The sequence below is a fragment of the Onychomys torridus genome, chromosome 8 (assembly GCF_903995425.1).
Source record: "Onychomys torridus chromosome 8, mOncTor1.1, whole genome shotgun sequence".
Lineage (NCBI taxonomy): Eukaryota > Metazoa > Chordata > Mammalia > Rodentia > Cricetidae > Onychomys > Onychomys torridus.
This window is the reverse complement of record NC_050450.1, coordinates 101,905,729-101,931,946: the sequence shown is the minus strand read 5'-3', so window position 1 is coordinate 101,931,946 and position 26,218 is coordinate 101,905,729. Positions and strand designations below refer to the sequence as shown.

The window sequence follows — 26,218 nt, the reverse complement described above, 5'->3', positions numbered from 1 at the left end:
GTCTGGAGTGATGTTGTGAATGTGTGTATGTACCTGATTGAGAATCCAGCCTCAATCGTATATATATATGTAATTTCTGAATCTCATGATGGTTCTTTGTTTTTGTTTCTCTTTGTCTTTTTGAGGAACCAACAACCTTCCCCCCCCCCCCACAATCACCAAATAATTTAAAGGCACTCTATTTTTAAGACTATGTGTACCCTTGTGTATCTGTGTGTATGTACCACATGAGTGCAGTGCCCATGGAAGCCAGAAGAGAGAGTCAGATCACCTGGAGCTGGATTGCAAGTGGTGTGAGCCACCCAGTGTGGGTGCTGGGAACTGAACTCAGGTCCTCTGAGAGAGTAGCGCGTTCTTTAACCGATGGCCCCAGTAACTGAACAATTTTCATTTTACTGTAACTCTCCTGATGTGTATGATGTGGTATCATAGTGGGTTTGATTTTTTAAATATTATTTTATGGACTTAAACAATGAGTCTGCCCTCTATCCCCCCGCCCTCCTTTGTGCCTCTGCCCTTCTCTGGTCGCTTCCTCTCCTCCTCTCCGAACGGTGCCCATTCTGTTCCCATGTCACAGGCATGGACTGGATTTAAATTTTCCTGATGAGCAATGATTTTCCTGTGATTATTAGTTGGCCATTTGTATGTCTTCTCTGGAGATATTTCTATTCATCCTTTTTTTCCCCCACGTGTCTGGGTGTGTGATGTATGAATGTGTGCTTGCATGTGTGGGATGCATTTGTGTGTCAAGGTGGATGTGTGTGCACACCCATCTATCTGTCCCCCTTTGTCCACTGTTGCTTCCATGGTTCAGAGTAAGAAGGGGGGTGTAGAGGAGGGCATGGAGTTTACCTGCCCCTACACCCTGTGTCCCCTGTGCTCTTGAGTATTCAGTAGCCTGTAGATTGCAAAGGGAAAATTCAGTTCAGTTCACTGGTCTCTCAGCCTTACCTCGAACACATGGAGCCTTTTAGTAGCTCCTTGCCGAATATTCAAGAGTCCTTAACTGTAAAAAGGCAGTTGGGTGGGTTACTTTGTGATTTTTGTCTGGTGTGCCTGGGTGGGTCTGTTTAGGCAACAGTGAATGAATCTGCACACACACACTGATCTTTCCCTTTCCATGTGGAGGGCACATTGGCACAATGGATGTTTGTGCTCCAAGCCAGAAGCAACATTTGAAATATAGCCAGGCCAAGGTAGGGGTGCTAATTCAGCGGGACATTCCTAAGTGTCAGAAGGATGTTGTTTGCTTTGCTTACCAGACCGCTGTTTTCCCTGCTTGCAGGGAAGGAGGTCTGTTTATTGGTTGCCAGTCTTGCCTCAAATGGTGTGAAGCCCCACACTTTTGGTCTCTTTCTGGTCCACCCTCCGAGGGCCCTCCCGTGCTTATCCGCTACTGGTAACTGCTACAAGAACAGTTTAGCTGGCCCTCCTTCCTCTGTTCTGTTTGGTTTTGAGGGGACAGCGAGAGCCTGATGCATTCCCAACCAGGGCTGCTCACTGGTTAGGTTCTCACAGGTTTTACCAGACCCCTGATGCAGAGGATTGGAAGAGATGACTCGCAAGGGCTCCTGGGCTCCCTCTGGTCCTCATCCTTTTTCTCCAGGAGGTAGATCAAGAATTCTTTGGTTAATGGGCATAAAGTGCTTTGAAAACATAAACTGTTAAGTGGCACCAGGGACGAGCTTACTAATTATTTATGATTTCAGGAGAGCCAGTTAATTCACCGGGAGAGGGGGGTGCAGTGGAGAAGGGGTAGAAAAACCATTCAGTAGGCTGCAAATAGCACCCCATATACCCATACCTGGATTTGTGGGGCAGGGCACCCTGCAGCCAGGGAAACAAGGTCTGTAGGTCAGGCCACCTGCAGTCTGGTCTCCTCCTCGCATCAGCTGGACTTCAAGACTAGCCAGGTTCTCCTCCCTGCCTCAGACTAAGACCACATCCAAACCTCCCCAGAAAAGGGAGATTGATTGATACATCTCAGAACTCCCCAGAGGGATGAGGCTGGAGGGTCAGCTCAGAGCATAAAGTCAGTCTGTAGTTGGTAAAACGCTTGGTGCCCAAGCATGAAGACTCCAGTTCAATCCCCAGAACCTGCAGAAAAATGCTGGGTGTGGTGGTGCGTACATCCAGTGCTGAGGAGGTGAAGACAGATGGACCTGTGGGTTCCAGGCCATTGAAGGGACTGTTTCAAAAGTGGATATACCAGAGAAATGGTATCTGACGTTGGCTTCTGGTCTCCATATGTAAGAACACACACACACACACACACACACACACACACACACACACACACGCACACACGCACACACGCACACACGCACAGACACACACACATGCCCACTTACACCCACTAGCCTCTCTGCAGCAGCCCCTCATCTCACCACCCACAGGTGTGCTCCAAGCTATGGCCACTTGTTCTTCTGTTCATTCAGTAAATATTGCCAACTGCCTCCCCCATGCCAGGCTGCCAGGCGTAGGCATGTGAAAATCCTTGCTCCCACTCTGCGCCCTTCCTTTATCAACAGCTTCCTAAGGAGAATGGTGTCTCTGCTCACCCCCCACCCCTCCCCCTCCATTCTCAGCTGTCCCACTGGGTCCTGAGCCCTGGGCTCCTGTCTTCCCCTAGGTATCCCATTACAGTTCTGGGAAGAGCACCTAGACAGAGCCCTAGCCCAGCTCTCAGGCACTGTTCTTAGGGCCGAACTATAGTGTTGTAACTTCTCCGCAGTGTTTAGCTGCCTTAGGCTCTTCCCCCTTCTTCTTTTATAGCACTTTAGAACTTTCTTTGTTCCCAGCCTCAACAGCCAGGGTGAAAACTCCATTCTTCCAGAAAACGGGCCTGTTACCGTATTCTAATTTAGTGAGGAGAGCAAACCAAACTATACCACTACACCAGACAAAGACCACAACACCCTTAGGGTCTAAGAGTACAATGACCTCCCAGAAGCCTTGGGGTCAGCCCACCTCTGCCTCCTAGGATGTCCATGCTGAGTCTGTGAATCTGCATAGCTTTCTGGTCTGGTGCTGGGGAGGCTGTGGGGCTCCTACTGAGGAGACCTGTAAGGAAGCCTGGAGACCCGGGCTGCTAAGGACAGGCTGGGCAGTACCTTGAGGTCAGTTTGCCCAGGAGTATCCACATGGCATTCTGGGGGAGAGGAGGTACCAACTCCAGAAGTTGGATGATGTATCCTCTCTGGCAGACCATCAAACTCACAGAGAATGGGATGAAGACTACAGCTTGAGGATGGTGTCTGTGGTGATACATTATGTACCCTAATAAAATATACCTGAAGATCAGAGAACAGAACTAGCCACTAGATTAAACATAGAGGCCAGGCAGTGGTGGCACACACCTTTAATCCCAATACTTGGGAATCACACACCTTTAATCCTAGCACTTGAGATCTCATGCCTTTGCTTGGGAAGTCACATGCCTTTAATCCTAGTACTAAAAAGGAAGTGATATGGTGGCTGGAGAAAGGTATATAAGGTGTGAGGAGACAGGGACTAAAGCCTTGTAGGCAGAGGAAGCTCATTGGGCTAGAGGTCTTTTGGCTGAGGAGTCCTAGAGGTAAGTGATCTTTCAGCATTCACCCCAATATCAGGCTAAGGGTTTTTTATTAAAAGACCATTTTAATATTCATGTTGTAACTTACAGTCATCTCTCCTCAGCTGTTCCAAGACCCCTGGAGGACAGCACCAGGCCCTGTGTGTGCTCTATCCCCTATACTTCCACACCCACAATAGTTTAATTTGTAACTTAAGCACAATAAGATATTAGCAGCAAAGGGAATCCAGAAGAACAATGATAACATATTCTATATAAAAGTTATTTAAAACGTATGAATTATTTCTGGAATTTTCCATGTACTATTTTTGGACTGTGGAAAGTGCAGTCATAGGTAAAGAGGAGCAGCAGTGTGTTCTCCGGGAAGCCTGGAGTTCAGCAGCAGCAGCAGCAGCAGCAGCAGCAGCATAGGTGGGTAGCAAAACTAGAAATGTCTAAGGCTGTCCTCATCTGTACCTTCCCCCAGACCCTAGAAGGGAATCCCACATCGAGAGGCAATAGCATTCACACCAAGCGCGTGCTTGTTGTGTTCTGGTACGGTTCATGGGGCTGGAAAATAAAATCAAAAGCAGCAACGATAATAACAACAGGGCACCAGTGCTCAGGGAGCAGTTATTTCACGCCAGGCGTGACTCGCCCAGCAACTGAGGAGTGGCCGTTATGAGCTCTCTTTCAAAGGTGCTTGGGATAGCTTGTCTCAGTCCTGACCTCCAGCCCAGCCTAGGCTGGCAGTCTAGTCTAGGGGCGAACACGCCACACTAGGAAAATCCAGAACTGCTAACCTAGAGCTAAGGGTCAACTCCAAGCAGGCGTGTGGTCAGCTCTGGGTGCCTCTCTGGGCTCTACTGTGAAGCCAAAGAGCTAGGCACAGGCCTGCAGGGGAATGATGGAGACCCTCCAGCAAAAGCGGGGAAGGCCCAAAGCCACACTATGCTTAGAAAAACTCAACACAGGAGCCTAAGTCAGTGTGGTGATGCAAGCCGCACAGGAAGCTACTCTAGAGAGGGCAAAGAGTGGTGTGTCCATGGTGCTGTGACCCTTAATACAGTTCCTCATGTTGTGGTGACCCCCCACCATACAATTATTTTATTGCTACTTCATAACTGTACTTTTGCTGCTGTTATGAATTGTAATGTAAAAATATCTGATATGCAGGATATCTGATGTGTTACTCCCAAAGGGTTCTTAATCCACAGGTTGAGAACTGCTGTTTATGTTTTGTACACCAAGAGATAGGAATAGTGCATTTGCTCATTTTCTTCTCTTCCTCCTCTTCCTCCTCCTCTTCCTCCTCCTCCCCCTCTACTTCTTTTTGAGACAGGGTCTCATGTAGCCCAGGCTGTCCTCAAATTCACCGTGTAGCCAAGGATGACCTTAAACTCCTAGTTTTCTGTCTCCACCTCTGGAGTACTGAGATTTCAGGCAATGTGCCACCACGCCCTTTACAAGGTGCTGGGGATTGGACCCTGGTCCCTGCTAGGTAAGCATTCTAGCAACTGAGCTACACCCCCAGCCCCTCTCCCTTTTGATGTTAACTGCCAGGACGCTGGCTTCACTGTGGAGAGTGTTTGGTTAAGTGCACATATTCCTTTATTCTCCAGGATACTCCTTACCTCTTCTCCGCTTTGCAGCAAGTCTCCGGGACCTTAGTCAGTTCCTTCCCGGTGGAATCTAAGAGGCCCCATCCCTCACCCCTGCCCCTCCTCCCCTCCTCCCTTCCTCCCAGGGGACTTGGCTGATGCATCCCAGGCCTGGCCTGCTGTAGCCCAAAATAGAAGGGAAGGTGGGGCTGCTGAGAGGGGAGATGCCACTGGCAGGGGGCTGGCCAGCCAACAAAGGGGTCCAGGACACCATGATGGATGGATGAGCACATGTGGGGGGAGGGACTGCACAATAGCTCTGATTTCAGAAACTGGCCTCCCCACGCTTGCAAACAGCTGACAGCCATGGAAAGCGGATGAAATGGGATTAGAACAACCTTTCCAAAGACAGCACAGACTGCAGAGCGTGACAGTACTGTCCCCTGTCCGACCAGCTTCAGGGGTGATTCTGCCAGCCTGGAACCATCTCTCCCCTGAGGCCTGGGGCCAGGGACCTGGGGAGTGGGGGAGGGGAGGGATAGTAGAGAAAGCAGCCACCATTGGTGTCTCCAGGGAGACCAGGCTTGGACCCACAGAGAGCCCTGGCTCCTGCAAAGGTCACCTTGTCCATCTTCCTGCCCCCTGCCTGGCCCCAGGATTATGGAGTCTTTGCAGAGTTGTACCATGGTTAACTGGCCTTCAATCAGCTCTGCAGGGACCTGAGTAACAAATCCCCAGGGAAAGCTGCCCCCTATCCCCTGCTCCCCAGCATGACAGGCAGGCCTCAGCACATCACTCTGTAAGGTGGCATTACTTTGCCCACACTGAGTCTTGGTGCTCAGCACTGAGCTGGTACATATGGAGAAGCCAGCACGCTGCTGTTGTTATTATTATCATATTCTTGGCATCATTGTTGTTTATCTGCTTTGTATATGGATCCCCTCCTTTGGTTCACACTTCCATACCCAATAAGGGCCAGGCTGGGGTGAAGGGGCCTGAGCTAGAGGAATAGGGTTATCCTACCATCATTGACCAAGTCATGATGTTCAGTAGACCCAATCTTGGCTTCCTCCACCCTCTACCCCGACATGGCCCCTGAAACAGTAAGGGATTGTGGGACCTTCTGAACTAGCTTGTAGCCCACATGCAACCAGGTCACGGCTGGCCGCTGTGTATTTGTGTTTGTCTTCCCTCGCTTGAAGAGGCTGCGGCAGGGGTGAAAGGAATTGATGTTTATTTTGATAACGAGTTCTCAATGCGTTTGCAAACTAATAAAATCAACTCATTAGGCTGCATGTTTAATTCACAACTGTACTGTGGGGAGCCTTCCCTGGTGGCTGATGGGTAATGTGGGCTCCCTCCTGAGATGGGGGAGGTGTCTACGGTACTTAAACTCTCTGTGACCGGCAGGCAGCACGTGGAGAGGAGGATCCTGTTCTTTCCTCCCACTCAGGTTCAGCCCTAGACCCAGTCAGAGCCCAGAGCCAGAAGACAGTTCCCTCTGTCCCTGGTTGCCTCTCCCAGGATGTAGGCTACAGGGACAGAAGGGCTAAGTTGGCAAGGCTGGGTCCTGAGGGGATGGGTGTAGGTAGAGTGGATGGACTCCTGAGAGCTAAAATTGAACAGGGAAAACCCTCAATTGAATTATGTGACATGGGGCCCTTTGTGGCTCACTCATTCCAGAGTCACTTCTTGGAAAAGAAGCATGACAGCCCAGTGCAGGAAGGTGAGGGGGTCAGGGGTCATTGGTAGGCTACTAAGCCTAGGGACCATAGAAACTGAGTCTCATAATGACTTAAACAAGTCTTCTACCCCATCCTCGGTGGTGCATGTTCTACTGACCACGCAAGCAGAGAACACTAAACACTGAAGATAGACCCCAGTTAGGACTGTGTTGGGACTTCTCCCAGACACTGTCTCAGGGCTCTGGTTGTCCATCAGGGTAGTCACAGGAAACAGCTCAAGCCTTGTGGCGCTGGAGCCTGGCTGCTTAGAGCATGATCCAGAAGGTCCTAGGGAGTGTCCCATGCCAGTCATGGTAGACCCTGGCCCAGCCATGGAGAGGATTCTTCCTCTTCTATGGTCCTCTTAGGAATACTGGGGTTCTGGGATGGACTGGGCCTTCCTATATGATATTTTTTTAATCCTCAGAGAGGGGATTCCCTCAGGAGTGTCACAGCATAGAGTGACATTGAGTGGGTGTTGTCCTAAATTTCTAATCTTTCCCTAAGAGAAAGCTAGTCATTTATGTCCCTCAAGGCTTATGAGTTTGGATAATCGCTCAGCCTCTCTGAGATCTTGGGGGGGGGGGGTCATCTCTTAAATAACATCAACATGATCAGTGTCTGGCAGGGCAGTGTCTTAGATTTCTAGTAAAATCCAGTTTCACTCCACAGAGAAGACAGGACTGGGAATGGGTTTCACGTCCTTTGAAAAGCTGTACTGTGCTTCTGACAGATCCTCACGTTCATGAAGTTAGAACGTGGGGACACATGTCACCTGGGCTCTTTTGCTCTCCATGTTCCTTTATTTCTCCACCTCTGCACGCTCACTGCTCACACACACTTACCCCTTCCCCTGACACACAAACACACACCTCTGCATATACATGAGCACATGTGCACACACAAATGCATGTGTTCATATGCCACAGTCTTTTGGACACATAATGCACTATTCAGACACATGCCACTGTGCACAAACATACACTCACCAGCTGTACACAGGCCATGCACATGCCTAGCCTCCTACTCAGATGCTTTGGGGGAATAAGCAAATGTGAACACTCTTCCAATATTTAGCATCTTGACTATACTGAAGCAACCCTGTGAGTCAGAGACCCAGAGGCTGACCCAGATACGAAGGATCATACATGCCACCTAGGACATGTGACAGCACAAAATTCAGGATGATGGCAAGATGGCTAATTGAGTGGTCCCCCTTTTCTGCAGTGTCTGGAATGGGGCAGGGAGCTTCTGTGCTAGAAGTGGGGGAGCACATGTGTGTCAGTGTCCCCCCACAGTGACTGGAAAGGCCCTCTTTGTCTTCTGAGGGGTCTGTGTCCTCAGAAACCTCTGAGTCCCTTCCTCAGACACATGTGTACACACGTAAGAATGAACATCTTTAGGATATACGCAGGGAGTTTCAAACCAGCCTGTCGAGCCCTTGGGACAAAGACTCTGGAGCATTTAGTTTTGTGAGGTTCCTTCCAGAGGCCTGCAGGGAGGAAATGGGTGTCTCCTCCTGTCTTCTCGGGGCTGGTAGGCCAGTGGAACATGCAAGGACACAGGGGACCCTCTGTCTTTCTTGGTAGGTTTCCCTCACAGCTTCCTGGAGGATGTTCACTGCAAGCCTTGCAGGGTTGACCAGTCTCATAGCTGCTCTTAGCTGCTGCAATGGACAACCTCCTACCCAAGAGGTTCTGGAGGCTTCCAGGAGAGTCCTGCATGACACCCTAACTTTGGTCCTACCATTCTCCACTTCCTCCCTGCTTGGTGCTTTAAGGTGTGAAACGGCCCTATTAGACTGTGGCACACATTACTGAAGACACCTGTCACCTCCGTCTGCATCACTCCTAGTGGTGGAATCGAGTTCTGTGGCTTCTTGGTCTCAGGATGTTTCTAGTCTGCCCTCCCTTCCCCCTTCTCACTCCCCTCACCTTTTCCCCTTCCCCTCTCCTCCCATCCTCTCTCCCTCCCGCATGCATGTGTTTACTTCTTTTGTATCATAGAACCTCCATCATTCGAAAGATGTCATTCATTTCTCCTGTCCCGGCCTCCCTCTTCCCTTCCTACGTGGTCCTACCTCAGGTTTGGACTCCTACACCCCGCCAAGCTGCTTGCTTCCAGGGGGAGCTCCGGAGTGAGTCAAGGTGGCTAGAAACCAGTGTCACTATTTACCAGGCAGGCCACTTGGGTCAGCCGACACCAACTCCCTGAGAGTCCATGTACACCAGGTGGACCCTGCCGCCATCTGCCTGTGCAGCGGTTGAGAGGGTGGGCACAGTGCACCAGATAACCTGGTACAGAGTGAGCTCCGGCAGAAGGGTAGCTGTTGCTGTCTTCTTATCCATGTGACCCACCCCCTAACCTTTTCTCACAGTCCCATCACCCCGAGGAAACTCCCCCACCATTCCTTGAAAGAGGGGCGCAGTAGGGTACCCAGCCTCCAGCTGTCCAGCTTTCCTGGGGAGGGGGGCCGCCGCTCCAGCTCTGTGGGCCCCTGCGACAGCCTCTAAGAACCACAGTCTGTCCTCAGAAGTCCATCCATGTTAGTTGAGGCATGAAGCAAAGTAATAACAAGAAACAAGCATGGTATGCCACCCCCCGACGAGCACCCCACAAATAAATAAGATGTCTGTGTGAGGAAACCAACACAGCCCCGTCTCTGCTAATTGGATCTCATCAGCCCTCCAAGAAGGCCACCTCATTTGGCTTTGTTTGGTCTGAGTGGATTGTTTTCTTGTTTTTCTTAAATCACAGGAAGGAAAAAGCCAAGTCCACAGTTTTCTGCGGTCTCACTGGGTTGGCAGGAAGTGTAGGGTTTTTGGCTTTGTCGGGCTTAGGGAATCCGAGAGGGGAGCATAGCAGTTGAGGAAAGAGATGACCAGGCAGTCCGTCAGCTATAACCATGACGTCATCATGATGTACTGAGCATGTGCTGAAGAGCGGGTGATGTATGGGTGAACATGACCAGTTGGCTCATGTGTGTATCAGTGAGGGACACAGTGCATATAGGAACATAGGGTGTTGAATAACAGGGAGGCCCTCCATGAGGTGATGTCAAGGCAACTCAGAGGAAAATCCAAGGTGGGAGTTACAAATTATTAGTGATGGCTCTCTCCAAAAAGTGAAAGGTACCTTCAGTGGGGTCTCCTCTCCTCCAGTCTCCAGAGAGCCTCTCCTTTCCCATATCTGCTCCTACCTTCATTCGTCAGAGGTGGGCCTTCAGTGAGCCATGCTCACCCAGCCCCTCAGCTGCTCGGGTACCCTCTCTTCCCAGGGTCCCTGCTGTTAGCATACAGTCTCCCATCTGTCAGCCCCTCTGCCTATGCTGGTGTTTTCCCTATACACCTCCCAAAAGTGTTATCACCACTTTCCACACCCTTCCTCTGAGGCTTGGTCCAAGTGATCTGTGATCCCTACATCCATAACTTCAGTGGATCCTTGAGTGGATTCCCCCAGAACTCCTGTCTTCCAGAGTCCTTTTGCCATCAAACTCTCATTTTCTGCCTCTTCTGAGAATCTCCTCCCCTCGAAGTGGTCCAATGAGTGTGGGTGTTACAACTACCCTCCCCAATGGCCCACATCACTGTCACCCTCAGCTTCCCGCTGAAATGTCTGTGCTGAACCCAGACCTCCTGAGCATCTCCAGAGTCTTCAGCACCCCAAAGTGATCCTCTCAATTTCTACCCCTATGTGCTTGCTATCTTATTGAGAACCTTGCCTGTTACTTAGAGCTGGGGTGAACCCCTAGTGATATTCCCATTTCTCCTGCTTCCCTTATGCTGAATGACCTAGTCAGGTCTACTGGATTTAGAGATGAGTTGCTGGCTGTCCTTAGTTCCAGGACTCTGTCGGGGAGGAAAAAGAAGGTGCGATGAGGTCGCTGCTTGTCCCTTTAAGCCCACAGCCTGTTGGTCCTTTGGACTGTTGTATTCACTGGCCACACCGTGTGTTACAGGCTGGAATTCCCTCAGGATAAACTGAGGTGTCACAATGCCTCGCCCACTTCCTCCAGCCCTGTATGCCACTCCTGGGGAGGGTTCTAAGGATGCCAGTGGTAGCCTTGGCTGCAAACCCTCTGGAGATGACTTCTCCATCCTTCTTGGAAGGGATATGGCTGTTGGCTATGCAGGTCAGCTCTTTAGCTGGTCTGAATGGGGCTCTGTTCTGAGGACTGGCTGGGAGGTGGGGAGGCAGCTCAAGAAAGCATGTGTGTGAGCGTGGGTTTCCACGACCCCCACCTGGAAACAGCTTCTGGCCTCACCCTGAAAACACTCTGTGGCCAGGCAGGCTGACGTGTTGGCGCCTGTGTCCAGGAGCTGCCCGGCGGGCGTTCCCTACATGTGGCAGACTCCAGGGGTGTGTGCTGACTATTTGGCCCTGGGTTCTAAGACAAGCATTGTTCTCCTGCCAGATGGGCCCCTGTCTCCCCCCTCCACCTTCTCTGAGTCCTCTCCCAAGGGCTCCTATGGAGAGGACACACAGGACCTTTGGCACCTGCCCCTTTAAAAAGCAGCCCAGGTAAGGGACAGCCTCAGAGAACAGGGGGTGTTTCAGGGCCTGTGTGGTAGAAGGAGCCACTGAAAGCTGTGTAGCCTCTGGCAACCTTCTCAATCTCTCCGAGCCTTGGTGTCCTCTGCTTTCGCAATGGGGCTACTGACTCTCTCTCTCCAGGGTTCTTTCAAGGAGAATGTAAGTTTGAAAAGCCTTCAGTGCAGGATTTTGGCACTCATGTGACCACTGGCACGTTTATAGAGTCAGAGTGGAGGGACCCACAATCTCTGTACCTGGGAAGCCTGTACTGCTTGCAGTGGATTCATGGTCACTGCAGAGTGTTAGCTGTCTTTAGACTCATGAGTTGCTATGATTCAGAGAGGAAGGTGTCATATCGACCACCATGTCAATGTAGCTGATACAAGGGCATTTAGAATCTTCCAGAAGGGATGCTGGTGTTTATAGTATGAATCCTCCATCTAAAGCTAGACATCTCTGTCTACCACAAAATGGTCCAGCCTGTGCCTGGAACCCTCAGACAGGGAGCTCCGTGGAAGGGCAGGCCACTGATGGTGGGAAGCAATGGTCCCCTCTACCAGGGTATACCCTGATCCTCCAGTCCCTTAGTCATATATGATGATCTGGAGGGCAGGCTGGAGCCTGCATCTTTGGTACCCCAGACTTGTGACAGTGTCTGCAGACACTTTGGATTGTCACATCTTGTGGAGGGATGTTGAGTACGCCTTGCATCAAGTAGGTAAAGACCAAGGACTCTGCTAAGATCCTATAGGCACAGGGTGGTCCTCCCGCAAACTATGGTCAAAACTCCAAGCCATGTTGCCAGCAGCACTCGGGTGGAGAAACACAGCTTTAAACTAACATCCTCCCCAAGGGCGTGCCAGCCCCGACACAGGGCTCCTTGTGTGGGTTTCTTAGAATTTTGTGGACGGAGAGTAGGGGAAGAAGCCATCCAACTCCCTGACCATGTGACATCTAAAACATGGAGCTTTGCATAGGAACTGATAAAAGCTTGGATATGTTTCTGCCATCCACATAGTCGTTAATTAGCACCTACCAGGGCCCCACTAGCCTGCTAAATACTCACAATGCTTAGATTCTGTGAGGGCTCTTGGGGGCCTTGTGATGGGCAGGGTGTGAATCTGGGGAGACTAGGGTGGGCATGGGCTCTGCTCCTCCAGGTCCAGCCTCCTTTCAGGCAGAGGGCTGACTGCTGTTCTTTGTGCTCTCTGGCCTCCCACGAAATGCTTGGAAGGCAGAGCTCTAAGTCCAGCGTCATGGCCATCAGTGTCATGTGTTTGTGACGTGATATGAACCATTTCAAATTCTGAGCCCCAATTTCCCAAACCTGCCCAATCTGCTACCTCATCCAAGCGCTGTAAACCAGGTAGCTTGAGGCAGTTCTGAGGGCCGGAAGTCCAGAATAGATATGGACAATGTGGGCTCCCCTGGGAGGCCAGCAGGGACTGTTTGTTGGCATTGTGTCTTCATTATCAAATGATTTTTGTCTCCATCTCACCTCTTCTGTGTCTCTGTGACACTACCATTGTATGAAAGCCACCCACTCCCCATGAAAGCCCACCCACTCCCCTATGAAAGCCACCCCCTCCCCATGAAAGCCACCCACTCCCCTATGAAAGCCACCCACTCCCCTATGAAAGCCCACCCACTCCCCTATGAAAGCCCACCCACTCCCCTATGAAAGCCACCCACTCCCCTATGAAAGCCACCCACTCCCCATGAAAGCCACCCACTCCCCTATGAAAGCCACCCACTCCCCATGAAAGCCACCCACTCCTCTATGAAAGCCCACCCACTCCCCTATGAAAGCCACCCACTCCTCTATGGTCTTGTTTTAACAGCCCTGCTGTCAGGAGAGGGACATCAGGACCCAGAGAGGATAAGAAAGTTGACAGCCTCTTCTACCACATAGGCCCAGATAAACCTCTGTTCTCTAAGGATGCCCCCTACCTGGGCTTATTCAAGCAATGACCATATGTCCAAATGAGGTCGCATCCTGCTATTCTGAGCTGACATGAATTTGGGAGAAATATTGTCCAACCCAGCACAAGTACCCCAGGGATCCATTCAATTATACTCCCTTCACTAGCAAAGACACAGAGACTGGAAGGCCCTGGGCCTCTCCTAGGTGGGCTGCTGGGCCCAGAACCCTGCATCCTGCTTCCTGGCCCACACTGGACCCAGCCTGGCTTGGGCAGAAACTGGAGTGCACAGGGAGAGCGGCCTGGATTAGTCAGTCTGAGCTGTTCCAAGGACAGAAGAAGGGTACCCGAGTGGGAGTGGAGATGGGACTGGCTGGGCATGGGGGAGGGACCGTTTGTTTGCAGGACAATAAATGTCTCTTGATGGGTTGTGGTTTTCACAGGGCCTTGATGCCAGATCGAGTTGTCTGCATTGATTGGATGGCCACAAAGCCTGTCACAGAAAGGAGAGGAGCTGGCAGGGGACCTGATAGCCTGTCCCCAAACCATCCCCAGGCATCCCCAAAGGTGTCGGGAAATTAGGTGTAGAGTGATCAGAGCTGGTGGGGGTGGGGAGGAGGACTACCCTAGATAGGCTCTGGGTACCCTGAGATATAATAGCTCTGAGCCTGGACCCAGAGGCTTCCCTCTTCCCAACTCCCTCCTTCTCCCTCAGGGTGGGCAGAGGCCAGGAGGCCTATTGGGAGGGATATAACAGACAAATTAAAACCCTTGTTAGCAGTGTAGATAGGTCTTTGGAAGATCAAGGGAGCAGGGACTTGGGAGACAGCCACTAATTTAATCAAGAGGATGAATTCCACATGTGGTCTCTAGCCAGCACACAGCTGCTGTCCTTGGACACTTGGGGAGAACCCTGAAGCTGCTGGACATAGGGAAGGAGGCTGAAGGATCAGGCTGCCCAGGACTCAGGCCATAAGATTGGCGTCTTCTCCAACACAAGGGCCCAGTGTCAGAGAAACACAGGCATCGCCCTATGCTGGTGGCTGTTGCTGTAACAAGCACACTTTGAGGAAGTGCATGGTGACAGAGGCGGGCTTGTGTCTAAGTGGGTCTGTATCCTGGTAACTTCACCACTCATGACCCATGGGCATGGAGGTTGTTGATCTGTGTGCAGATAGGGCTGCCCACTGCCTGCACTGGAAGAACTCCTGGGAACAGCTCAGAAGCCCTCAACCCCACATTAGAAATCAGAAGCTCAGCTTTCTGGAGCATGAGAGCAAACTGGCTTCTGGTAGGGTCTGAAGAGGGGCCAGTCTGGTTCTATCCCAGGTCTAACTAAGTGGGAGGGTAGCTAGAGGATGGGAGGACACACAGTTGAGCTGTGCTTGAAGAGAGAAAGACAGATGTGGGTTCCTGCACGTTGCCCTTCCTCCACCCATCTTCTTCCTCTCTCCCTTCCTTTCTCTTTCTCTCTAAGCCTCTCTGCTAAGCATTAGTACCTGCGAATCACAGGGCAGACCCCATTGTGTAGGGGACAACAGTGCTAAACCTCCAGTCTTTGCCATCTAGAAGTCTTCTAGGAGTTCCAGCTGGAAAATTAAGAAGAGGGGTGGGCCCATCTAGGAGAAAGCTACTTCCCACTTGCTCCTTAACCAGGAAGTTCTGTTTACATTTTCATGGACTAGGGACCTGTTTAAAGTTTAGCTTATGTGTTCCCATGGCTTGGGAATAGCTCAAGGACAGCCCATGTCAGTCACCACACACTTCTTCAAACTGTGCTGCTTGCATCAATAGCTCAATCTACTCTCAATTAGTAGAAAGCTCGCCTAGCAGGCACAAAGCCCTACATTTGATCCCCGGCACCACATAAAACAATATGGCGGCGCATGTACCATAATTGCAGTGTTCAGAGGGTAGATGAAAAGGGACCAGGAACTCAAGGTCATCCTGGGCTATACAGAAAATTCAAGGCCAGCCAGGGACACATGAGACCTTGTCTCAAAAACAAACCAAAACAAAGCACAACTTTTTTATGTTGGCATAGTAGTACATACCTTTAATTCCAGCACCCAGGAGGAAGAAGCAGGCAGATCTGTATGAGTTCAAGGCTAGCCTGGTCTACATAGCCAGTTCCAAGTCAGCCAAGGCTACATAGTGAGACCCTGTCTCCAATTCGTTTTCTTTATAAAACAAGGAAAGAAGGGAGAGGGGAGAAGAGGGAGAGAGGCCTTAGTTGAAGAAGAAATAAACAGCTGGAGCTGTCAATACTCATTCCACTCACTCCTGTGCTGTAGAAATAAAGGCAAAGCCAGAGAGGTTCAAAACTGTCTAGGACCTCACTGTGCATTGGTGTTTGAGGTCCCCTCACCTCCAGGCTCAGCACCCTGCCTGCCCTGTGGTAACACAGATGCAGATCTCAGAAGGACCTGCCATCCCAGTGAGGCCATGTGGAGCCTCTGCTAGGAGAAGAGGCCAGCCATCCAGGTTGCCTCACACTTAACTGGCCACTTCCTGTCCTGGAGGGTCATTGACTGACAGTGACGGGTTTCAAGTGATCCAGCTTAGCAAGTGGTTTCTGTAAAGAGCAGAGCCGTGTCCTCGGGGATGGAGAACTGGGGGTGAGTTGGGGGGAGAAGGGAAACCAGGAGAGACAGGCACTACAAGAGTTATGGATTTTATCGAGTCATAAGCAAGGCTGGAAAATAAACAATTAAAATTGGCTGGAACACCAGGCTGCTGGGCCAGCTGGCTGTCAGGGAGGCCTGTGGAGGCAGAGAGGTCCTGATATAGCTGCTATGGAGAACCTGAGTGGCCTGACTCAGGGGAGGGCATGAGGCTAGGGTCTTGGAAGCTCCCTATTCTCCATCCGTGTAGCTGCAGGATTAACCTCTGAATGCATTTGGATGGCCTCAATATTGACAACCGTCAAACAGTGGGAGGAGAGAGCTGACCCAGGCTGTGGGAGGGTATCCTCTCACCCTCACCCAGGGAAGATGGGATTGAGAGAAGTCCTTCCTTGGGGACACCTGTGTGTTCACTGAGTCACTGGTTGACTAGGTAAGGTCTGAGTAGCAATCAGAACTCCACTGAAGCTTTGTCCAGGATCTGTAGCTTTAGTGAGAATATCTGGCCATGTCTGGGCGCTGTAAAAACAAAAACAAAAACCCACAGAGCGGGATGTCCCAGTCTCAGAGCTATAGAGACAGGTGGAGGGAGGCTGGGAGAGACCATCACTGGAGTCCTGAGAACTAGAACCAGAGCACTTTGGGGACATCCTGGGCCCATTTAATTCTGTGCCTTCCATGCTCAGGGGCAATGCTGGCAAAGGTCATCTGTAGATAGCAGATGGCTGGGTTTCTATACTGTTTCACAAAACTGAGGTCACAGAAGTTAAATTCTCCCTCAGTTGGAGGGTCCTGAGTGCTGGCGGGTATTCCATTGCAAACATGTCTCCTGTGTTCAGAACCCGGACATTGAGATACATACACTGGGCCTTGCTTTCTCCAGTCACCACATAGAGAGACTGAAGGCCTGAACAGGCACAGCCTCCACCTCATGGGCCCTGTGAAACGCAAGAGTCAAAGTTACTTCAAAACAAGTCAGGAAGGAGGAGTGATGTGCAGAGAAGCCAGGAAAAACAAAAAAACAAACAACAACAACAACAAAAAAAAAAAAAAAAAAAAAAAACAGGAGAGCCTGGGAACGGGTCAACTGTGGACAAAAATGGCCCCGTATAGAGTGGGGAAGATGAGCCAAGGATCATTGGGCCTGGCTTCCAGGCATGATACAGGGGTCCTAGTAAGGAGAGGAGATAGCCCCTGGCCCCTAGGCTGTGCAACCAGGGTTCCCAGGAGGAAAGGCCTCAGAGTCCTACACGTGCCTTTTCAGGCAGGTGATAGAGGGAAGCAAGGGTCCCCCTAAAACCATGGTTCTCAACCTTCCTAATGCTATGACCCTTTAACACAATTCATGTTGTGTCAACCCCAACCATAAAATTATTTTCATTGCTACTTCATAACTATAATTTTGCTACTGTTTTGAACCATGGTGTAAATATCTGTGTTTTCTGATAGTCTTAGATGACTCCTGTGAAAGGGTCCTTTTTCCCCCAAAGGGGTTGTGACCCATAGGTTAAGAACTACTTCTCCAAGGTCAAGGTCAGCACCTCTCCATCACAGTCATCCTGATCTCCCTCCTTCATTCCAGTGTTTCTGTCTGTGCCAAGAAGCCGTTGCCAGAGATCTACCAGGGGCAGGACATTCGTCGGAGTGGTGGTAGGAAGGTCAGGGAGCTTGGGACCAGCCACTCTAAGCTGTGTCTGCAACTCTGCCCCTTTCTGTCTCCCTCCTGGAGTTACAGGCCATCGGAGACAGCTAGAACCTCTTTGACAGAGGGCGCTTGGCCACAGGCTGCCAGGACACGGTATGGGGGTGGGGTAGGGAATATGCCACCAGCCATCACTTCCTATCCAAGACCAGGATGGGTCAGAGAAGCCAGAGAGTCTGCTTAAAACAACACACACACACACACACACACACACACACACACACACACACACACACAAGCATGAGATGATGTGTCTGTGCCTCAGCAAACCTTTACAGATAAGGGAACTAAGCCCCCCAGAGGCTGAGTGCTGTGACCTATCCAAGGTGTCCAAGCCAGGTGCGCCAGGTCAGGCATCTTCCCCAGGGACACAAGGAGGCATCCTCTGGGTCATCCAGCTGAGTAAGGAGGAGGCTCACGTAAGCCAACCTCTCACCGTATTGCCGGTCACACACCAGGTGCCTTCAGTCCTGTTGTCTGCCAAGACTGCCTGGTGGTCACATCCCAAAGAATCTGTGTGACTTCCTACTACCTCATATCAGGTTTCTCTCTGTCAATGAGAGCCCAGATTGTCAGCACAGGTAAGAGAAGAGGGGCTGCTTGGAATATGGAGACTGGGAAACCTCTGACTTGTTAGCATCCTCTGAGCTATGACATCTGATTCTGACATATCATAGGGCTTCCCCGTCAGCCTACCTGGGCTATATTCATGACACCTCCAGCTGGTGACCCTTGGTGACCCTTCCAGATGGCAGGGAGCCTGAAAGGACTTCAGGGACAGAGATCAGGCCTCCTCAGACAGCCTCCTGGCCCCTATTGTCTATAGCTCCCTGCATCCCATCTTCCTGCCTGTCCCTAAGGCTGTTGGAAGCAACTGGGACCAGCTGGCACTGGCCAGGGGCCCCAGGCCAATGTCACTGACTTCGCACCTCATCTGGAGGAGGTTTGTAACACTAGAGTCCCAACAAAGAAATAACTTCCCTATGTCGGCCCTCTAAGCTGCTCAGGAGATGTTCTTGCCATGCAGAGCTGAGGGACACAAAGGTAAGGGGTGGTGGCCACATAGGTGAGCGCCATAGATGAGAGCCATGAAGGTGAAGCCCAGAGGTGAGGCCACAATGAGGAGGACCACAGAAGTGAGTTCCTCAGAGGTGAGTAGCAGAGTCAAGAGTCATGGAAGTGAGGGCCACAGGGATGAAGACTATAGAACCAAGAGCTCCAGAGATCATGGACACTATGCTGAGGGCCGCAGAGCCCAGTGCCATGGAGACAAGGACCACAGGAATCAAACCACAAGCACAGTTCTGAGGAACTCTGTGGCATCAGTCTTTGCACATCACAGGCCTCCCTCCACCCCCATTCTGCCATGTACTGGTGTTGTGCCCAGGTGTCATATTGGCACACCCTCAGGATTTAGAGGGCAAGGAGGCCATGCAACAAGTAGTGATTGACAGCCATGATGCTGCCTCCTGCCAGCCTATCCTCCGACACCCACCTCTCTGCTCCCTTTCCCTATCATGTGTCACACCTGTGGCCTTGATGCTCATAACCACAGCCACATAGGTCTCAGGAACACACGAGGCCCCTTGGCACAGCCTGTGTTTGCTGACCTGCATCTCCAAATGCTTGTCTGGAAAGTCAAGTGAGGGGCTGGGGCTCTCCAAGCTATATACCCTGCTATATACCCTCACCCTTCTCCCTAGAGGGAAACAGTGCAAGGCCAGACACCTGCCCACATCACATGCCCAGGCCCCTGTGCGGTTTAATAACCTCTCAGGCTGTGTCTCCTGAACGCCTTTCAACTAATCTAGTTAACACCCGCAGTGATCCGATTACTCTGGTACTCAGTGTAAGAAACCCCAAATCTCATCATCAGAGAATGCATGAGTGGCATGGATTAGGGGTGTTCCAGAGAAGGGATTCAACATTGATCATCACCTGCCCCTCCCCACTGGGCCTCCAGCCCTGCTCACCTGGGTGCTGTGTCCCTGGTCCAAGTCCTGAGCCACCAACCATCCTTTCCAGTCCCCTGCACAGAAAGAAAGTGGGTGCTATATCTGTTATCTAGAATCCCAAGTACTCACCTCACAGCATCTAGGGGACCCTCTCTGACCCACTTTAGTTGTCCTGTAGTAATGCCTCATAAACAGTGAAGAGAACCAGGGTGTGGGGTGCTCCTGTGGGTGCCTGGCCCACCTGAACTTCCAGGAACACCTCCAAATCCAGTATTCCCTCCCTGCTGGCACTGGACATAGGTCCACTTGGGAGGGATAGGAGCAGGAGCCAAGGGCAGAGCCCACCCCGCCTCCTGGAAGAAATATAGCCAGATCTGCAGAGATAAGGTAGGCAGGATCCTGGTACATGTTTAGGGGTGTCCTACCAACCTCCAAGATTTCTCTGGGTATGCAGTAGTCTCCCCTTATCCAGGGCTTCACTTTCCATCAGCTGAGGTCAACCACAGTCCAAAAATAATGAAATGGATAATTCTAGACATAAACAACTTACACTGTAAATAACTTCTGGCATCATATATTGATACAGTTGCTTTTCCTCATCATTTGTTATTGAAGGTAAGGGGGGATCCTACTGTAGGGGCTGGCTAAACTCAGCTTTCTTCCTACCCTCTTCCTGGTACCCTGAACAGTGCACATCAAGCCCTCCTGGGTGTCCATCCCTGCCCCTGTTCCAGCGAGCAGAATGGTCTGCCACCTCTGTCCCAGTCTGGCTGCCTCCCCTTCCCTGACCTCCCTCCTTCCCTGCTTGGCTCAGGATGGCAGTTAAAGAGCTCCCAGTTAGACTCCAGACAGCTATATTCCTGGAAGGCAGCTCATCAGACAGAGAGCTGAAGGAGGCAGATGGTGGGAGGCTGGCTGGGGCTTAGCAGGGAGGCCACCATGAGCTCCATGAGGTTGCCCTACTTCAAAACTAAAAAGGCTACAGACTCCTCCACCTCTCCCTCTCACCAGGTCCCCACCCCGTTGTGGTCATTCCTGTTATCCCATGAGCTCTGCTCTGACACCTTCCAATTGCACAGGTAGAACCCTGCTGGCAGGTTCAGGACAACCCCGTGGAACCAGTCTCCAATTCGGTCATGATAGAGACCCGGGGCCTCAGTCATTCCTAGTACCACAGGTGTCAGCCTCTTCCTTGGGCTTGGCTGAGGACAGCCACGTGTGATTTCTTCAGGCTAGGAAGCTACCTTCTCTGTGCTGTGTGAGCTGGGTGGGGACGAGGTGACAACGATCCGGGTTTTGAGCTGAGGAGGTTGAGCAGACCCAGACTCTCTTACATGTGAGAAACTGAGCTGAGCTCATTAGTGGCACAGAAGAAGTATCCCTGGAGAAGCCAGGCCTGCTTCTTGGCAGCCTGTAGCCTCTAACTGAGCATGTAGTGCCCTTCCCAAGGTATGCCCATTTTCTCACTGCCTGCTTCTCACTTGCAAGGTATCCTGACTGCCCTGCAATAGCTGTCCTCGGAGACTGCCCTTTCTACCTTAGTGGGTATGGAGAGACCTGGGCAGCATGGTACCCTCTAAACTTTCCTCCTTGCCATGTTCTAACCAAGTGGTTTTCAACCTTCCTATGCTGCAATCCTTTAATACAGTTCCTCACGTTGTAGAGACTCCAAACATAAAATTTATTTTTATTATTATTATTATTATTTTTATTATTATTATTATTATTATTATTATTTGGTTTTTTGAAACAGGGTTTCTCTGTGTAGCTTTGCGCCTTTTCTGGAACTTGCTTTGTAGACCAGGCTACCCTCGAACTCACAGAGATCCGCCTGCCTCTCTCCCCGAGTGCTAGGATTAAAGGCGTGTGCCACCACCGCCCGGCATAAAATTATTTTCATTGATACTTCATAACTGTAATTTTCCTACTGTTATAAATCATGTTGTAAATATCTGTGTTTCCTGATGTTCTTAGGCAACCCCTGTAAAAGCATCATTGGACCCACCAGGGGGTTGCAACCTGCAGATTGAGAACCACTGCTCTAGTGCTTTGTGACCTCAGGTACATGGGATTCCAGATCAGTCAGGTTCCAGGCATACTTCCATGGTCAGTAAAAAAGGACTTGTCTTATCTCTTTTTTTTTTTAATTAAAAAAGGTGTGTATGAATATGGGTTCCTATGTGGAGGTTAGAGGACAACCTCTGGTATCAGTCCTTTTCACTTTGTTTGAGACATGATCTCTTGTTCTAGGCTTCATGCACCAAGCTAGCTGGCCTATAGGCTTCTGGAGATCTCCCGCCTCTGCCCCCCCCATCTTGCCATAGAGCCCTGGGGTTGCAGACACATGCTACCATGCCTAGGTTTTGGTGGGGTTGATATATTTGAACTCAGGTCCTCATGCTTCAACAGTAAGTGCCTTACCTACTGAGCCATCTCCCCAGTCCAGGACTAATCTGTTAGCACAAGTATTCCCCCACATTGCAGGTATAACCTACAGTCCCCCACCCACAAGTCTGGTCTGTGCAGACCCCAGCCCTCACAGTCCAGGGTCTGGAAAGAGGTTTCCTTGTGGGTCCTGGTTCATGGAGCCTGGGACTAAAGGAGCCGGGACTGTCCTGGAGGAGGGAGGTAGACAAGAAAGCAGGCATGACACCCCCAAACTATTTCCAGTTACTTGTAGCTAACCTCTGACCTCAGTGGGCCCACCTCATTCTCTGCGGCAGGAGCAATGTAAGCAAGCTCGGGGTGGGTGGTCCGGATGAGGGACACCATACTGGGTGGAGCCCTGAGATTCAGTCTCTGTTCACCACTGCACTATCAGAATGCCCAGCACAATAGGCAAGAATCTGATAGAACAGACATTCACTCTATGTAGCAAATGGTGCTAGGTCTCTGCTCTTGTTCTCCATGATGGGCAAATCCAACTCTGCCTTGCTGACATGTATCCTGAAGGACCCTCAGGCTTTCCAGCATCATCCCCACAGGGCCATCAAACGCCTGAGGAGGGGTTGGTTGCCAGGCTGTCAGTTCTCACATATTCCTGGTACTCAGCCACATTCGCACATGCCCAGATTCCGGGAACAGCCTCCCACCCGACCCTCTGATCCAGGCTCTCCCCCTCCATCCTTCCTGTAGACAGCTGTCCAATTCATCTCGCTAAATGTCCTCTTTCATCACACACCTTCCCCTTCTCAAAGGCCCCCTCCACTCCCTGGTTCCTACAGAGCCAAGACTTTGATTGCCGCCACCTTTTAAACCTCTGTATCCTCTGTATCTGCATCCTTGCCAGAGACCTGGTTCCCCACCACCACTAACCGCCCCCCCCCCCCGCGCCCCGGCCCTCTGGTCATTGGAAAGAGGCCACTTTCAGAGTGGAACGCACACATTTGCAGGTGCTCCTGATGACAGCTGCCTGCCTTCTCTTTAAGGCTCTCCCTCTTCCAGTCCTTTGCAGTTCACCTGATTACAGCAAGGACAAAGGCGTCATTAGGCGCTAATGGCACTTAGTACCTGTGAAGCACCTGTTAATCCCCAGCCTTCTGCAGGCTGACTGTTCAGAATCCAGCACACTGCGGCCAGGGATGAGGGCCCATTACTGCTCTGCCCAATTGCCAGCTTGCCCACCTGCCTGCTCTTAGGCCCCACCTTGGGTCCCAGTGTCTAAGGACCAGACCAGAACTTCTTGTTCCAGCACCAGCCAGCACCACCCTAGGAGCAGTGAGAACACAGTGAATATTGGGGATTGTCCGTCTTTTTCCCTGTCTGTCTTTACCAGTGCTGGGTGGTTGGCATCAGTGCCCCTATTTCACAGACTAGGAAACTGAGGCTGGTGTGTGTGTGTGTGTGTGTGTGTGTGTGTGTGTGTGTGTGTGTGTGTGTGTGTTTTCTTGGCTAAGACTTATAGTGCTATAAGGCAGTAGGGCAGGATGCAGAGCCACATCTGTCCAGCTTCAAGTTTACCTTCTTGGCTCCGTGCTCTTGTATGTGTTTAACTGACTTCCTTCCTTCAACTCTATAAATCTGACCTACACCTCAAAGCCCAGATCTTCCGAGAGCCTCATTTACTCCATTTTTCAAGTGGCCTTGAGCACCTGAGACTCTGCTCATTGGGAGAGACCCAAAAAGACACGAAAGACATTAACACACAGTATTCGTGTGTGTGTGTGTGTGTGTGTGTGTGTGTGTGTGTGTGTGTGTGTGTGTACAGTAGTCTCTCCAGAGATAAAATAGTCCAGTTCTTAAACATTACAATCCTACCATCACACAGTGGTACAGCTGGGCTAAAGAGGAATATACAGTAGGCACTGACTAGACAGACCAAGGGAGCAAACAGTTGCAGTGCCTTCCTTTAATGGATTGCTACATACAACCAAGCCTTTCCCTGTGGTCATACTATATGCAGCATGAGAGGTAAGCCACCCACTCTAGCTTCATTGGCTCTTGTCCTAACCCTGCCCTTCGACTCCCCTGGGACATCTTGGACAAGTTATCTGCCCCACCCCCACCCTTGTCAAGGAGATCATCCACAGAGCCCACTTTAAGAAGAGTGCAATAGAAGAGGAAGCGAGCTGACCTGTGTGCAGCACCTGCCATTCAGAGAGCTCCTGGGGCTTCCCTGTGTCTGGGCCCCACCCTGGACCCATACTGCCCTAGCCTACGAGAACTCTGTGGTGTTCCACCCTCCTCCAATGTGAGTTACAAGGTACCCCAGCCTCAGTCCTGCTGATCTTTGGAGCCAGGACATCCTGGGAGGTAGTGCTGTGGCACTGGATGCCAATGTGACAACTGAAATATCACCAGGCATTACCAAATGTCACCACTGATAAAAACCAGTTCCTCACATGCTGGTCCTCCAACCTAAGGGTACATTAGTATCTCCTTGGAGACTCTAAAACTCGCACTCCTGAGCCCCACCCCAGAGGTCCTGGCTTACCCTCAGAACCGGCACTCCTTAGGGATTCCTGAGGACCCCGCTTTGAGAACCACTGTACAGGTGTCCCGAGAACACGGTTGGCCTCTGGTGATGATGAGGGAAGATTCGAAACTGAGCTCCTGAACAGAGAGCCAACTCCCCAGGACTATACAAGATTACAGACTAATTCTAAGATTGACAAATGAGCAAGACCCATAAACTTGAAGGATAAGGAGAACACTGAAGAGAGGCAGCTGTGTGCTTAGGAGGAGCCCATGCAGGGAAATAGAGGAAGCCAGATCCAGAGAGGTCAGAAGGGTTGATGGCTGAGGGTTGTTCTCAGAGGACCTCAGGGCTAGACTGTTCAGAACCAGATGGAAAAGCACATTGACTAGGGCCAGCGGAGCCAAGGACAGAGTGCTCTACCTGAATGGGGAGTCATCAGCTCTAGAAGTGGCTGGATGTCTCATCTGTGAATAGCTAAATGAGTCCCAGCACTTGGCAAGCAGAGATGATAATGTGCAGAGACACCCCCATCATCGAGCCCAAGGGACAGAGATAGATGCAGACTCACAGCTGCTCAATGGAGTGGCAATGCCCGGCGACCCAGGGAGACAGGCGTGCCATGAGTAGCCCCGGGGCAGTGACGGCGCAGTCACTTGGCAGCTGCGCAGTGGGGATGACAGCAGTAGCTTGACCCAGCTTTGCCCTCACGCAAATGGCTCCAGGATCCTTCTCCATCCTGTGGCTTTGGGATACACAACCAGGTCAGGACTTAGTGGTAGGCTCAAGCCAGCTGGCTCAAGGGGCCTATCCCAGTGACCCCAGACTCGATAGTCTAGAGACAGAATTTCAAAAGCTGGAATTTGAGTCAGAGAGTGTGCCAACTTGTGGCTGCCTGGATCCCTTTGGGTCTCTTCACTAACAGTTAGAGGCTAGGTGTGGTCCTGGCCCCATTACTTGGGACATTTTATGTCTCACTCTAAAGCTATAAGAGATATTGTCTACCCCCCTATATAGAAGAGGACACAGAGGGTCAGAGGGGCCACTAGGAAGCAGCTGAGCCAGAATTCTGTCCAGACGCACCTCTGAAGACCATCTTAAATGTGGTTTTTCTGCCTCTTAACACAGCACTTATGTTCCCTCCACATCCCCTTATAGAGATGTCATGAGAATCAGACAGGGCAAATCTCAACATTACAACCCTGAGATTGCAATCACGGCCACTGAACTCCTGAGCCTATGGGTCCCGAGAGCCAGGTGTGCTCATCTCCAGACATCAGGGGACACACTTCGGTCAGCCTGGCCAGGGGTTGGGAATCAAATTGGGGTGTTCCCCCAAAACAGGTGCCCGCCCACCCCCCACACAGTGTGCTGAAGCATCCAAAATTAAATTTCACGCCTGGCTGCACAGAGATACCAACTCAGCCCCGTGTGTTTACGGCTCGAGGAGGAGATAAGATTTGATTAAGAAGGCCGCTATTAATTTATGGAGTACGCTGGCGCGAAGGGAGAGGCTGCTTTTAATTAATAGCCAGAAGGAGTTTACGCTTTGGGTCTCAGCGAGGGGGAGAGGGCTAGGAGGCTCGGCAGTGGATGGATGGATTCAGCCATTCTTTCACCTTCCTTCTGAAGAGGATATAAATAAATAAAAGGCAATGGGGAGGCTGCTCTGGCTTAGGAGAATGGCAG

The 26,218-nt window shown here is 51.0% G+C and overlaps 1 protein-coding gene across 1 annotated transcript in view; it reads left to right on the top strand.

Annotated features, from left to right (window-relative positions):
• Positions 1-26,218, top strand: part of Sdk2 (sidekick cell adhesion molecule 2) — a 275,505-nt gene that overhangs the window by 20,520 nt on the left and 228,767 nt on the right. The gene's annotated exons all lie outside the window — the stretch shown is intronic.